The sequence below is a fragment of the Phyllostomus discolor genome, chromosome 5, assembly GCF_004126475.2.
Source record: "Phyllostomus discolor isolate MPI-MPIP mPhyDis1 chromosome 5, mPhyDis1.pri.v3, whole genome shotgun sequence".
NCBI classification, from domain to species: Eukaryota; Metazoa; Chordata; class Mammalia; order Chiroptera; family Phyllostomidae; genus Phyllostomus; species Phyllostomus discolor.
The window spans coordinates 47,770,806-47,787,290 of NC_040907.2; the positions used below are offsets into that span (position 1 = coordinate 47,770,806).

The 16,485-nt window shown below is 41.9% G+C and overlaps 1 long non-coding RNA gene and 1 pseudogene across 1 annotated transcript; one reads left to right on the top strand and one right to left on the bottom strand.

The window, feature by feature from the left end:
- Positions 1–700: 700 nt before the first annotated feature.
- On the bottom strand, positions 701–2,723 carry LOC118500646. The gene is made up of 2 exons (XR_004903223.1): positions 1,125–2,723; positions 701–937 (listed from the first exon to the last, which is right to left on the bottom strand). It is a non-coding gene; the product is annotated as an uncharacterized LOC118500646 (long non-coding RNA).
- Positions 2,724–14,441: 11,718 nt separating this feature from the next.
- On the top strand, positions 14,442–16,212 carry LOC114496967 (annotated as a pseudogene).
- The last annotated feature ends 273 nt before the right edge of the window (positions 16,213–16,485 follow it).

A 16,485-nucleotide genomic window follows, 5' to 3' on the forward strand; every position in this document is an offset into this window, starting at 1 on the left:
TGCTAGCTTTTTTGGTTCCCAGGCAACGAGGCATAATAGTATCAGTGAGATCAGGAATATCTTTCTCTCCTTTTCTTACAAATGACTTAGTTGAGAACACTGAGATTGGCATCCACAGTACAACCGTGAACAGGTTTGTACCTCTGTCCCCTGTACTCCTAGGTCTGTAACAGGAATGCCCCTTACTCAGTAGCAGGCAGACACTGCCATCGGTCAAGATACCCTGCTTCATGGGGAAAGTTGTTTGTCATTCCCACCACTGACTCAAACCACATAAACCTTTCACTCTTCTCCCAGAGCATCAGCAACAACTTCTGTGCCCATATGCTTCTCATAAAAGGTACAAAGTATAAGTTTTTTGCAGACAGTGGCTGGGAAAGAGATGTTTAGCTTCATCCTGAAGCAGCCAACTACCTCCGTGGTGCCACAGAGAGAGAAGAGTTCTTTATATACCGTTTATCAGACAAGATTTTCAGTATTTTCTCCCATTATGAGGGTTGTTTTTTACTTTTTTTGATAGTGTTCTTGGAAGCACAAAAGTTTCAATTGTGATGAAGTCCAATATGCCTATTTTTTTCCTTTGTGTTTTTTGGTGTCATATCTAAGAAACAATTACCTATGTAAATTACTTTTAAAAACACACAATTACCAAAATCATAGTAACAGAGATTTATCCCTATGTTTTCTTCTAAGAATTGTATAGTTCTTACATTTAGGTCTTTGATCTATTTTGAGTTAGTTTTTGCATATGGTATGAGATAGAGGGCTCCAACAATTCTTTCGCATGTGGAGATGTAATGTTCCCAGCTCAATGTGTTGGGATTGTCTTGATCCCTTTGTTGAAAATCAACTAGTTATAGATATATAGTATCATTTCTGGACTCTCAATTCTATGTCATTTATCTATATGTTGATCCTTATGCCAGTACAATACTGTCTTTTTTAAAAAGAAAATATTTTGTTTATTTATTTTTAGAGAGAGTGGAAGGGAGGGAGAAAGAGACGGGGAAAAATATTGGCCCTCAACCCCGGCATGTGCCTTGACTGGGAATTGAACCTGTGACCTTTCAGTTCATAGGCCAGTGCTCAATGCACAGAGCCACACCAGCCAGGACCAATACCACCTTGATTACTGTAGCTTTGTCATACATTTTGAAACAGAAAAATGTGAGTCCTTCAGTCTTGTTCTTCTCTTTCAAGAATGTTTTGGCACTTCCAGTCTCTTGCATTTCCCCCAAAATTTTAGGATCAGCTTCTTGTCAACTTCTGCAAAAAAGACAGGTAGGCATTGTATTTAATCTGTAGATCCATTTGGGGAGTATTGCCATTTTAAAAATATTAAATCTTCCAGTCGATTACGTGTGATATCTTTTCATTTATTTAGTTCTTCAGTTTCTTTCAATGATTTTTCTTTAGTGTACAAGTCTTGTACTATACTTAAAAATTCATTCCTATTTTGTTCTTATGATGCTATTTAAATGGATTTGTTTTTAAAATTTCATTTTCACATTGTTCATTGCTAGTCTACACATATACAATTGATTTTTGTATATTGATCTTGTGTCTCTACACATTGCTGAACAACATTTTTAGCTCTAGTAATTATTCTTTCCCATGTTCAAATTGTTCTAAATTTGGCAAGTAGGGTCCTCTTGTTCTTGTTTCTTTTTCACGTGGCTCCTTCAGTATTTGAACACTTACTTGGTTTTTGGCCGATCTCAACCTCGCCTGTACTTTCCCTTTCAACTCCTGGAATTAGCCATTTCCCTACAGAGCTCTGGTTTCCTTCAGCGGGGGGTGTTCCTTAGAAACCACCAAGAACTTGGCACCAGGTGCACTCATTGTTATTGTATGGTATTATACAGAGTTAAGAAATACATATTTTACATTATAAACTTCTACTTCTAATTCAAAGTTAGCCATTACAGAACTTTTCCATACCTTCTTTTATTTTATATCTTTCTTCTTACACTGCAAATCTAGGTTCTTATTAACAGCAATGTATTTACTTATTTGCTTTATCCTGGTGCTACTACCAGTGTCACGTAAATCAACCCCCTGTGTTCCTCAGAAACTGGGAAGTTTTTCTTTGAAAAAGCTGCCAGTCCAGCCCAGTAGTGCATTCAGTGGCCTGGCTGATCTAGATGCCAGTGCTCCCTCTTTCGCTTCTTGAAGATCAAGAAGCAGTTGGCTGACTGGCAGTTGGCTATCGAATGTCAGTTTTATATTTTGTTAAGAAATTCTTTTATTGTTGCTTTGTTATAGTATTGATTCTCTTGGGGCTTCCATGTGTGATATCTATAACAGAAATAGTTTTACTTATTTTTCACTTTTAATTCCAATTGTTTTCTCCTGTCTGACTGCATTGGCTTATATTTCCAACACACTATTAAATGGTAATGGAGATGATGGCGTCCTTATCTTTTCCTGACCTTAGAAGAAATACCTTTCATGTTTTGCCATAAATAAGAATTCTGTAAATGGCAATATTTTTAAATACTAAGTTGGGAAAAAACTAAAAAGTATTGACTCTTTATTGATCTTGTAATGGTTAGACCTCTGAAGTAAGGAAATAAAAATAAAAAGAACAATGAAAAACATTTTTAACTATTAAACTCTCAAAAATTAAAATACTAATAGTATTAAAGATTATAAAGTTATCACAGATAAGGTAGTTAAAGGAGTTCATCATCACCAAGCCCTTATTATATGAAATGTTAAAGGGATTTATCTAAGAAATAGAAGATCAAAACCTATGAACAGTAAAATGAAAACAAACTCACAACTATCAACAACTGAATCTAAAAAACAGAAACAAAAACTAAGCAAACAACTAGAACAGGAACAGAATCACAGAAATGCAGATCACATGGCAGGTTATCAGCAGGGAGGAGGAAGGGAAAGAATAGGGGAAAAAGTACAGGAATAAGAAGCATAAATGGTAGGTAGAAAATAGTCAGGGGAAAGTTAAGAATAGTAGAGGAAATGGAGAAGCCAAAGAACTCATATGTATGAGCCATAGACATGAACTAAGGGGATGGGGAATGTTGGAGGGTGGGGGCGGTGGGGTGGTACAGGCCAGAGGGGTGTAAAAGGGAAAAAAAATTGGGACAACTGTAATAACATAATCAATAAAATAGACTTTAAAAAATATTATGAAATTATAAAGGGAAACATACACTGTCACAGGATATACAAATTTGATAGTCATTTTGGAGGACAAATTGCCAGTATGTATAAAAATTAAAAATCCACATGTCCTTTGATCCTATTCACTTCAAGAAACCCTTCCTGCAGAAATACATATGGACACTAAATTAGGTGCATAAGGATACCCACTGCAGGTTGCAACAGCAAAAACTGGAAATAACCCAAATATCTTACAGAAAAGATATGGATGAGTAATAATAAATCACAGTCTATCCATATATGTAATACTATACACTGGATATATATTTTTAAAGATTTTATTTATTTATTTTTAGAGAGTGAAGGGAGGGAGAAAGAGACAGAGAGAGAGAGAAACATCAATGTGCGGTTGCTGGGGGCCGTGGCCTACAACCCAGGCATGTACCCTGACTGGGAATCGAACCTGCGACACTTTGGTTCACAGCCCGCGCTCAATCCACTGAGCTACACTAGCCAGATACACTGGAGATTTTTTCAGATATATTATAAATGAAACATAAGAACAATATGTGGATTATGATACCATTTATGTAAAAAATATTGTGTGTGCATTAGTAGGTCTATAACTCAGGTGTACAAGAATAAAACTCCTCTTATTTTTCTATAATTTAGTCTAATTTCTGTTTTGAATCTCCACTGTATCCACCTTATAGATACGTTCTCAGTGAATTTGAAGTTTCTCGTTCCTTTTCTCCAGAGCTGCATCTGAGGTGCCAGGAACTGGAAGATGGGATAACAAGCAGGCAGTCCACCTGATACTTGAGGTTATGTCAACACGGGCATCTGACAAAATATGCACCCTTATGTCATCCTGCCTGATTCTGGGTGACCCCTTCCTGTTAACACAGAGGTTCCCCTGCCTCTTCTCCATGCTGCCCAGGGCCCAGAAATCCTTCTTCAGGCCCAGGACTCGTTTGCTGCTCCTGCTTCCTGCCAAGGCACTGTTCTGCTGAGAAAATGTCTATGGGCAACTTCCCAGGATGCTGCCCCAGAAACAGGCCTCCAAGCTCCTCATCCTGGGACTTTTCAAAATCTCCATCTTCACAGCTTTTTCTCTGTCTCTCTGCTCCCACGTCCCCAGGAGAATATCCAAGTATAGGGAAAATGCCAAGTGGGCAGTTTCTCAGCCCTCAAATCCTCTCCTTCTCCTATTTATTATATTTCTTTTTTAAAGGCCCTGTAGATACCAGGATTCATTCTTATTCCAAAGGTTTTCAACTTTGGAAAACCAAAGCCAGGAGAAGACTCTCACAACCTTCTATATTTGCCTTTTCTCTTTCTTTCTCTGTGGCAATGATCCCTAAAGACCCAAGCTGTCTGAACCAGAGAGTTGTAGCAAGGGAAGAATTTGGTTAATGTTTCTAAATGTTTTCTTGTGACATTTTTTTATTCACATTTATTTATTTGATGCAGAAGAAAGATCTGGAAAGGTATGTGTCCAACAGTTAACAGTGACTGCTTCTGGGAAGGTGGTGAACCGTGGGAGCTGCCCCTGCCAATGCCTGGAGGGAGACAGAGCTTGACATCTGTGAACCCCAGGAACGACTTCCCACACCCAAAGCGGAGGCTCTCGACAGGTGGCCTGTAGAGTGGTACTCCTCTCCCCACTCCATGCTTGCCGATTCCTTACAGGGAGAGTGAGTGTTATATCTATACTTTAATACTTTGATATGATACGAAATCAGGGAAGAATTCATCAAACGGATTTCTGATCTATATTTAATTTCTAGTTGGAATCTTCCATGTACCCCCTCAAACCCTATTTTATCTCCATTGTTTCAAAGTCCTCCTGTGTTGAATTTTGTTTTTGTCATCAAAGCTATTAAGGTGTAGTAGGGTAAACTGACACATTCTCTCCTTTACCATGCTTGACAGTCCTTTGGTTTTGGTCTAAACAGGGAGACCTGAAAGGGAGGAGGGGAAAGCAAAGGGTCAGGTTTCAGGAGAACACGTGCCCCAGAACCACACTCCTGTAAAGATCAGCGCAGGGGGAAGCAGATTTATGTAGATGGAGCAAGGTCACATTTGTTTCATTATATACAGGCCTCTGTTCTTGGCCTTGGATGCTTCAGTGATTTGGAAGTAAAGTCGTATTTACTATATTCACAGCTGGGAGGAATCACTGTGTGGATAAAAGACTCAAGATTTCAAAAGACCTTGAGTCTAGGTCAAAACAAGAAATTGCAACTTAAGGGGAATGAATGCTAAGTCTTACATTTAGGTTTAAAAAATTCAGTTGCAGAAGTATAGAACAGAAGGAATTCAGCCTATAACAAGTGTTATGAAAAACAATCTGAGATTTTAGATGACACCATACTAGCCCAACCTAATGTTAAAAATACCCCACCACCATCCCCACCTCCCAAAAAACAACGAATATAATTTTAGCTCATATAACAGAAATGTAGTATTGTGTTCAGGTTACTGCAGGTCATCAGATCACTGTACTCACCACTGCACATATTTGCAGATACACTGTTAATGAAAAGTATGTATTTTACATTTTTACATTTATGTAAGAAAAGGTGTAGTATGTGTGTAGTAGTGGTTATGAACTGTCTTACATTTGACTTTCAAAATTCAGTTGCAGAAGTAAACCTTTATAAATTAATTTTAAAATTTTAAATGTATACCCCCTCATGGCCATGTACCTTGGTAGACATTGAATAGATAGTATTTGAACAATGCTGGAAGTACTTGGGAAGGTTCTGGGTTCTACTTTTCAGAAAGATATTGTGAAAAAAGGAGATATTCAGAAGGGAGTGAAAAAGAGAAGCAGAATGAGGGAGTGAAGGACCTGGCACTGGGTGTGGGGAGGGCACAGGAGTACATATTCTTTACATTGAAGAGCTGTTACGAGCAGCCCAAGAAGAGCTCAGACCAGTGACTAAATGCTATAAAGAAGACAGATAGATCTCTGACCAGTACAGGGAAGGCTTGTAACAGTCATTACTATAACATAATAGATAAGACTGAGTTCCCTTCCCATTGTATTCCCTATCAACTGGGATGATGATGATGATGATGTGAGCAAAAACAGTTATTACTTATTGAGTCTACTTGTCTTGGACACCAGCCTGAAGTGTTCGTGGTGTTATGGATGAGATGAGATACATTCACATGGACTACCAAGTCCTGTGGAGGAATAGGGATGTCATGGCCACTCTCTAAAAGGGAGAGCTCACGTACCCTTGCCTTGACAGGTTTTTATTGGCTTTCAATTTGCACAGGAATACAGGTAAAGCTCATTAATCATTGTCAGGCAGTAAGGATCAAACAATGGATAGCATACAAAGAACTATGAGGGCTTATTCTGAGTCAGGGTCTGTTAGCTAAAGGGCTACAAAACTTTGGGAAACAAACTAATTTCCTGCTTGGACTCTTATCATTTAATTGAGAGCATTCTAAACAAAGAAGGTTTCACAGGGTTTTATGTATTCTTTCTTAAGCCTGATCACCTGGGGTACCTGCCCTTTCCAGCACAGGGCCGCACCGCCCTTTGTCATTGTTTCAGGCTTAAATCAGGCAGGGGAAGTAAGGCAGCCAAGAGATTAGGAGACTTCTTGCAGACAGAATGAGGACTCTGGCTATGTCAGACGAGGGGCCAGGGTCCATCACCCCCTTTTTCTATAGCCCCCCAAGCCCTTCCCTGGGGCCTCCCCATGATCATTCCTGTCTTAGGTCATTCCTCCCTTGAGGAATCTTACCCATCATCGGCTAACCCATCAAGCACTGGGGGTCAGGCAGGGTGAAGTAAAAGGAGCAGAAGCAACGCTTCTGCCAGGGAGATAAGCATTGTCTCCTTAGTGGCTTATGGTCCAAAGGCCTGTCACTCAGCCTGAGCCATGGGGGGGGGGGGGGGGGGTTACAGCTTCTGAAACCAGGCAGGGTGGTTCCCAACATCTCCCCCCTTTTCTTTTTTTAAGATTTTATTTATTTATTTTTAGAGAGGGAAGGGAGGGAGAAAGAGAGAGAGACAAACATCAATGTGCGGTTGCTGGCGGCCATGGCCTGCAACCCAGGCATGTGTCCTGACTGGGAATTGAACCTGTGATGCTTTGGTTCGTAGCCCGCGCTCAATCCACTGAGCTACACCAGCCAGGGCTTCCCCCTTTTCTTTTGTTTTTGAATTCAATCTCAGTTGTTAAGCCTGTGAAACCTACTATTTGCTGTTCTTGAATGCGATCTTAAGAAAAGTATATATATGATTTTCTTAAGAAATTTATATCATATCATAATGATATTATATCATAATGAAAATCATATCATAATTTTCTTATGATATATAACATAAAGCACAAATAAGGATTAAGACAAGGGGGTACCCAAGGGCTGGTAGGACCCAAACTTGTAAATTCAGTACATTGAAAAATGTTGCAAATGCAAGGGAGAATTAGCACAGACTTCAGGAAGTTACTTTAAAGATATGCAGCAAGGGCTTGCTGCCTGAACTCAGGGTGAGAGAGTTTTAGCAAGAGCAAGTCACAAAGCAGCCTAGGTATAATGCAGGCCTGATTTTCCACAGGAGAACTTCTTCAGGGATGTGGTCCTGTGTGTCACCATGCCCCCCACTGGTTTTCCATGTGGGTGCTGGGCTACATTTCCATGTCTCGAGAAGCAGTTCCCTACATCTACTAAGTATTTTTTATGTATCACCTCTCAACAGTGCTATGAGGCTCAGAGAAGTTAAGTAACTTAACCAAGGTTTGAGCCCATCCAACAAACCCACGAAAGAAGGTTTTTGCTGTAGCCATCTAAGACTTTCTAGCAAAATGATGATTCAGCCTATTTCAATACTCAGCATAGAGTCTGTCAGCAGTAGATGATCAGTGTGCATTAGTTGAATGAGAAAGTAAAGTCTCTGAATGGGAATGAAGCGTAGTGTAATGAGAATGGAGTTTGGGCTAAATTCACCCAGCACTCTGCCATGGTTATAGATCTTGAAATGAGCCCAAGAGGCAGGAAGCATGTTTCTAGAGCAGCACTGTCCAGTAGAACTTTCTGCAATGATAGAAGCTTTCTTTAACTGTGCTGTCCAACAGAGCAGCCATTAACCACATGTGGCTGTTGAGCACTTGAAGTGTAGCTAGTTCAATGGGGGAACTTGTTCTCAAATTACTTAAATTTTGTTAATTAAATTTAAAGTAATAGCCACATGTGTCTAGTGGATACCATGTTGAACAATATAGCTCTAGAGACTTTGATATTCCTTGCATTTTCTGCACTTGACTGCAAGAAGGGTGACTCGTGTGAGGAGGGCACACAAAGGGCATGACTGTGCTGACAGCGTTAAATGTAGTCAGCTTACTCTGGGCTCCTCTGGGGAGTGTATGGGGTTGGCTGAGGGATCACATGCAGCATCAGCAAAACTCACTTCTCAGGACAGTAGAAACCCTGAACCCATTGGTAGGATGTCCAAGTGGCCCCCAGGCAGATCAGCCAGAGGGGGAATTGCTGAACTCCTTAGGGAAGAACTCGTGGCTGAGAGGCTTTGAGAGGTCTTCACAGGGCAAGACCACCTCCCTATCACCCAGTAGTCATAGCTTCCAAAGTTCATGGGTCATGAAGCTCTGTGGAGAAAGCAAAGACCAAGAAGGCTTATGGAATTTTGGAAGACTACTGACCTTAGTGCACAGGTGGCAAACAGAATACCCGAGGGCCGAATCCGGCCCTCCAGCTTGTTTTATTCGGCCCAGCACCTTGTTTCTACCCAGTGGCAGAGGTGAGCTCCTTGCTCCTAGTTAAGGAGTAGTTACATTTATACAGTCCTAAAATTATATTCGGCCCTTGGAAGGCAACTGCAAGGCTGATGTGACCCCCTGTGAAAACGAGTTTAACACACCTGTCTTAGTGTATGCTCTAGCTTCCCACAATCCCATCCCTAAAAGGGGTCCTAAATCCATTTCTTTCCTGCTTTACCTTATGCCACCTTCTCCATTGCTCACCTAGCTTCAGCCATACAGGTCTCCACTTGCCCAGAATGCTCCAAGTCCCAGCAGACCACTGTGATTAGGAGTACAATCTCTGGAGCCACATTGCTGGAGTTCAGACTCTTCCTTTGCCACTTATTAGCAATTTATTAACAATCCTGCCCCAGTTTTTTTCATTTTTGAAATTAAAAGAACAACAGTAATTACCTCATAGGGTTGCTAGAAGGGTTAAATGCACAAACATATGTAAAATACTTAGATCACTGCCTGACACATGGTAAGTGTAGGTTATTATTATTAGGAATAATAATCCTCCTATACCTTGAGTATTTTTCTCCTGAACAAAGGGTCATCCTGCAGGTCTCAGATCAATGTCATTTCCTCAGGGAGACTGTCCCTCTCAGTGACTTTAGTCATCTCTTCCCCCACCACCATTATTATGTGCTCTAACAGTGCAAGTATACTGGGCTTTTCCTTCATATCACCTACTCCACCTGCGTGATTATCTGTTTGGGTGAGTGGCTGTGTAATGGATTTCTCTTCCACTAGAATGCAAGCTTCTTGAGTAAAAGAACCACAGTTGTTCAGTCGTTCAAAGTTGTAGCCTAAGGGACTGGTGTAGTATCTGTTCAAAGCAGTTGTTTAATGAAAGACAGAATTCATGCTGACCTATCAGTATCACAGGACAGGGCCACCTAATATGTCCAGCCGAACATGTAGAGGCAAGCTCTCTCAAATATTCACAACACCTTTCACTCTATGCACCCGGTTTAGTTCTTTCCATCATCATGAATAACCTGCAGCTGATAATAAGAAGCAGAGGTATTTATTCACAGAGGAGGAAAACATAAACCAGCAAATGCAATTCAGAGAAATTTGTCCTCATAGGTTACAAGAAATGATCTTATTTGCTTTTTTGTGGCCTCTTGAGAGAAGTTGATATCCAGCTCCAGCCAATCCTCCCTTGAAAGTGTCCATCTGGCATCATGTTGCCATGAATACCACTCAGAGTAAGCTATTTCTCCCCCAGTATGCAGCCTCTATGGGTGTATTAGTAAAGAGTATTCTAACTGCTATAACAAAACAACAGCAGAATCTCAATGCTGGGCATGGCAAAGGGGTTTCTTGCTCACATTGGAGTTCAATGTGACTGATGGAGAAGGGGGAGGGAATTGCTATATCCAATTATTCAGGGTCCCAGGCTCCCCTCCTCTGGTAGCTCCACAGTCCTTCCATCCTTCCAGGGCTTCAAAGTTGGCTACTGGCTCTTCAGCCCTCAGCTGATGTTGAGGAAAGATCTGGAGGACAATGTGAGAAGTTTCAGAGGCCAGGCTTCTTAGTAGTGTACATCACCGTCCACCATTCCCATAGCCAGACTCATGGCCACGACCAACTGCAAGTCAGGCTGGGAAATTAGTCTAGCTGTGTCCTCAACACACAGAGACATACGTGGATATGGGTGAGCACCAGCCTTCACTGTCGCAAAGGCAAAATAATACCAAATACCATAATAAAAAAAAGCACAGCAAAAACTCCAATTTTTATCATGATTATACCTCAACCCCCAGAAGGGAGTGAGTACACATTCTTAGTCTTGAAAGCATGCCCACTTTCTCTGAAGGAACCACACCATGATCCTAACTATTGCAAAGGCATTCTCTAGGAGGAGAAAAGATGTGAGGGCTGCAGACCCAGATGGTGGGGCTGGTTTGAAATGGCCTTCGCTGTCCCAGGCGGCTGTAGCTCGGCCCCTCCTACAGCCCATCTTATTTCTGTTTACCTGTCACCACCCATTGTACAGCCTCCCCAGCGGAGTCTTCTCAGTGGGCCTAAAACTTGACACTTAACTTTTTTTTATTATATAAGTAAGATCCACTCATAGAAAGCTTGAAAAAAAGAAAAGACAGACACGAAGAAAAAGATCATTTATCATCACTTAACTGGATTGTCATTTTCAAAAAGGAGGTTGAAGAAGGAAGGGGAGGGACTCTCAAATCAACCCCCTTGGCCCCTGTCAGCTGTTCCTGTGGTCCCGTCTTCCACAGTGAAGGCCTCTCAGCTCCGTGTCTGTAACCACTCACCCTGCATTCCATTCCCCCTCTCCCAAGGCACACAGTTACACTCTGAGCTGTGGGACACGAACTTCCAGAAGGTCCTTTGCCCTTTGATAGGTTTCCCAGTGTCCACGTAAAAGTTCCTCTCACCCTGGTCAGGTGGCCCAGTTAGTTGGAGCGTCATCCGATACACCAAAGGCTGAGAGGGTTTCACCCCCCACAGGGGCACATATGGGAGGCAGCCGATCGATAATGCTCACATCAGTATTTCTCTCTCTCTCCCACTTCATCTTTCTCCAAAATCAATATGCATTTCCTAATGGTGAGGGTTAGGTGAGGGTTAAAAAAAATCAAGTTCTTCTCTAATAGAGAAGAGTTGAGTACAAAACCCTTTACTTATGTTCTGAGTCATTCATTTAAAAGGGGAAGGGAGAATTAGCGTCATTTAAACATTTGCTTTTTGCCAGGCAAGCTTAGATGCTTTATACATGTAATCTCATATTTGTGTCTTTAAAGTACCCTCTGAGACAGATATTAATTTCCCAACTTTACAGGGGAGAAAACTAAGTCACAGGGAGGCCAATAACTTGCTCAGCATTGCCCAGAAGTGATCGATTCTGTGCCTCCAATCAGTCTTCTCCAGTGTGCCTAAGCTCCAGATATGATAAGGAAGATAAGGGAGGATTTCTGGAAAAGCTCCTATGAAGTGGTTGGTGTCTGGGCCGTGTCAGGTTGCACATTAAGTTCCAGGTCAGAAAACATTTTGAGGCAAAGGCTGTGTCTTCTCCTCGGTATCCAGCTGGTGACCCAACCCATGGACTGCTATAACCCCTTCTCCTTCTGCCCTTCCAGCTGAGAGTGGTGGTGACTTCTCTGCTGTTGCTGTTTTCTCATAATCACCACTTCCCTGCAATAAGAAGTCCCTTTGTTCTGACTTAAAACAAAAACAGAGTACAGACATTTTTATTGGGAGCCTCCTCTTTGCCAAATCCATTGCCAAGTGCAGAGAATCCTGTGATAAGCCAACTGTCAGATGCAAGAGTGGGGAGCTTTAGTCTGTGAAGGAAAGAAAGATTTTTTAAGCACATATTTTTAATACAGTATGAAAAGAACTATGACAGAGCTATGTATAAGGTTTTGTGAGAACACAAGATCATGGTCAATTGGCCAGGCAAGAACAATGGCTGTCTCACCCTGTCTTCCATGACTTTTGGTCCTCTGTCCTCTGGAGACTAATAGACAATAGACCATTGTGTCTAGACCTTCGAGATCATTGATTCAATCTCTTCATTTTACAATGGAGGATACGCAGGCCACATTTCCTCAATGTTTGCTTTCCCTGCCCCTGTTTGCATCACCCCTCTATGCCCCATAAAAAGAAAAACAAAAACACAAGAATCTGTAGGCAAATAATCCCAACTATTCATTTTAGTAGTAACATAACTTTGTGTGGTTACTTAGCCTCTTTCTGCCCAGTTTACTCATTTAGTAAATGGATTGGTTCCCGTCATTACCCACTGGCTCCCATCTCACTCAGAGGGAAGTTACGGCCTAGCGGTAACCTACCAAGCTCTCCTTAACTCTCTACTCCATCAACTCCCAACCTCTTCTCCTACAGCAGACCTCCTTGCTCCCTCTCTTCCATTCACTCCTGTCCCCACCACCCCTGCCTCGTGCTTCAACCCTACCAGGCTCACTCTCAATGGAGTACTTTTGATCCAAAAGACCCAACAGTTCCTTCTGCCTGGAATGCACTTCCCTTGGGTTCCTGCATAGCTGACTTATTTCTCTTTCTTCAAGTCTTTGCTCACATTTGCTCTCTCAACCAGACAGAACATGACCATCCTATTTTAAATTGTAAGCTGCCTTGGCTGGGTAGCTTATTTGGTTAGAGCATCATCCCTATATGCCAAGGTTGCGGGTTCAATCCCTGGTCAGGGCACATACAAGCAATTAAGGAATGAATACATAAGTGGAACAACAAATTGATTTTTCTCTTTCCCTATCTCTCTTTATAAAATATCAATAAATAAAATTAAAAAACAAAAATTGTAACCTGTCCCAGTTTCTCTTCCCTCCACCACGATTTCTAGTCCCCATCACCCTGCTCTACTTTTTCTTTTATTCATAACACTTATATCTTCCGTCAAACTTCAGGGCTTGTTTGTTTCACCTACTGCTTACTGTCTGTCTCCTTCTTCCCAGTAGACCGTGGGCTCCACAGAACAGGATCTGTATCTGATTCATTCCATGAATCCCAAGAGCCTACCATAGTATCTGAAACACAGCAGGTGCTTATTAGTTAGTGCTCATAGGTTGTTGTCAATAAATAAGTCTTGTCAGTAGGGTTATTAGAACAGTGCACACCATGGGGTATTATAAAAACAAACAAACATCTCACATTTATTCATTGCCAGGTGCTGTTCCAAGTGTTTACACATATCTCATTAAACTTTCATAGCAGCCACAGGAAGTGGGCACTTATTATCCCCATTTACAGATGAGAAACTGAGGTACAGAGATGTTAATACTACTTTCTAATGTCACTCTGCTAGTAAACTGTAGACTCAGGAAGAGTGTGGCACCAGGGCCTGTACTTTTAGTAACTGTGGCACCCTGCCTCACTCAATAAACATCGTTAATATGTTTAGGCCAATTGAAAAATGAATTGGCATTTTTGAAGGCCTGAATTAGTGCTATGACAAGGCACATTACAGTAACATTATAATGTATGAAGTAGGCCAACAAACTCCATGCTGGACGTTCTATCTCTTCTTTTCATCTTCCCACCTTACTTCCTCTTTGCACCTGACACTTGTGGGGACTAATCTGCATTGCAGACAACAGATTCAATCCACTCCCATCCTCCCCACCAGTTGGCTTTACACACGGATTTAGCAGAAAGTGAGGTCCAGGGGTTTTGTTTCCTTTAAAGTTCTGAGATCTTAAAAGTCGATGCATCATTTATTAATACAACATTTACAAAGCAGTTTCTTGGATTATTATCAACAGAGTACTGCCACACAAGTTTTCACTGAAATCTCCCTGCATCCCAGGGTAATTGGAAACGCCCTGTGGTACACACATAGGGCAAATAGTATTATCCCCAATTTACAGATGAGGAAAGTGAAGCTCAGATCATCGAGTGACTTTGTGGTAAGGACATTACAATGGCAAGTAAACTAGATAGACTCAATCCAGCGTTTTGATGCCAAGTCTCATGTTCTTTTCACATCGCTCAGTGGGAGAGAGAGGCACCAGGTATAGCATGAGCACTGTAAGTGGTACTCAAAAAAGGCTTCTATGGTTTTACTTTGTGCTGTTATGATTTTGTCTTTGAATGACTGTCCCCTTTTTGTGCCTCCTTTCCCATTTAGTGGGCCTCTTGCAGAACCCCAGTTTGTATGAGGAGTGTTCATTCAGTACAGTGCTTCTGCTCCCTAATTATGAGACCTGGGCATAATCCCACATATTGCTGGTTGGGGTTATTCTTTGGCTGGTGGGAGGCTGTGCTAGCTAGTTGCTGAAGGCAATTTCAAATTATTCTGCCTTCCTCTTTTTTTTGATAACTTGTGAATTTTTTAAAAAATATATTCTTTTTTAAAAGATTTTATTTATTTATTTTTAGAGAGGGAAGGGAGGGAGGATGAGAGAGAGAGAGAGAGAAACATCAATGTGTGGTTGCTGGGGGCCGTGGCCTGCAACCCAGGCATGTGCCCTGACTGGGAATCGAACCTGCGATGCTTTGGTTCACAGCCTGCGCTCAATCCACTGAGCTACGCCAGCCTAGGCTTGCCTTCCTTTTAAGGGTATGTTACTCCTCCCTCCAAGAGGTGAAGCTTATGACTTCTCCCTTGAACAGCTGAGCCTGTGACTGAGTTGATCAACAGAACATGAAGAAAGTACTTTTTGGGGGCCTTGAGTCAAGGCATCTGGGGACTTTTGAGCCAAGGCTTTCAGGAGCCTAGCAGTTTGCCTTTCCAGCAGTGACAGCCACCCCATGACAACTCGCCCCTCACTGAGGATCTCCTTCATCCCTCTCCAGAAGAGGAGAGGAAACATGAGAGGAAGCGCCTGGTGCCTCAGAGCCCCAATTCCTACTTCAGGGATGTGAACAGCCCAGGGTGCTATAAAACCACCACTGTCTTTAGCCATGTGTGAACGGTGGCTGTCTGTGTTCACTGTTCTTTCATCCTCTGTCAGCCTACAGGAGGAAAAGCCAGGATTCCAGGAGGATGCTCCTTCGGAAGGAAGTCGCACTAAAAGCACCCGAATCAAGACGAGTGAGGGACCATCCCAGTAAACACATTTTGTATATATTTAAAAAAGGAGTCTAGCAGTTTCAGCGTTCTTCTTTTGGGAACCCAGCCACATGCTGTCAGGAAGTCCAAGCAACCATGTGGAGAGGAAGCAAGGCTCTTGGTCGAGCCCCCAGCTGACAGCCAGCAGTGTCCTGTGAGCTGTGTAACTAACTGAGCCATCTTTGACGTGGATCTTCAAGCCCAGAGTGACCGCAGCTCACATCCTGTGGCACAGAGATGAGTTGTCCCCACTGAGGCCTGCCTAACCTGCAAATGATTTGCCTACAAATGATGTTGTTTTAAGCCATTAAGTTTGGGGGGGGGGGTTTGATTTATTATGTAGCAATAGATAATTGAAACAGATCTCTTAGAAGCCCTGAAAACATTTGGCATGTGCTCCTCTCCTTTCACACTAGATACTACTTCTGAAAATGTCAGGGTTGGGAGGCTTTCTGTAGGTACTACTTTTTAAATCCTGGCTATATCAAAATCTTGTAACCTTGGAGAACTTCAGATCAAAAAATAAGCTTATAGAGGAGAGTGCTGTTAATTGCTTCCTGCACTAATAACAGTCCTATTGGCATTGCCACTGTGGTAACAAAACACTGGAAGGCACTTTAGATGACTTTAGGTTATACAGCTGTGTTTATATTCTGGAACTCTGTAAGGGAACATAGGTAACAGGACCCCTCCAGCATAATAGGAGACACAGAACTAAGTCAGGAAGTTTGAAGAGTGTGATCTTCACCCAAAATCAAGATTTTCCCATTTCTCTTTGTTTACACACACACACACACACACACACACTTATTTGTGGCAAAAGAAGGTGCCATTGCTTTTTAACTCTTATTGTCTCTCTAAATGGACACCGTATTATAATAAACAACCATTTATTGACTCTCTTCAATGCTTCACAACTTCCATATAATAGTAAAACATCACAACCCTGTGAGGTGGGGACTATTTACTATCTCAATTTTGCAGACGGGGAAACCCAGACTTAGAGAAAGT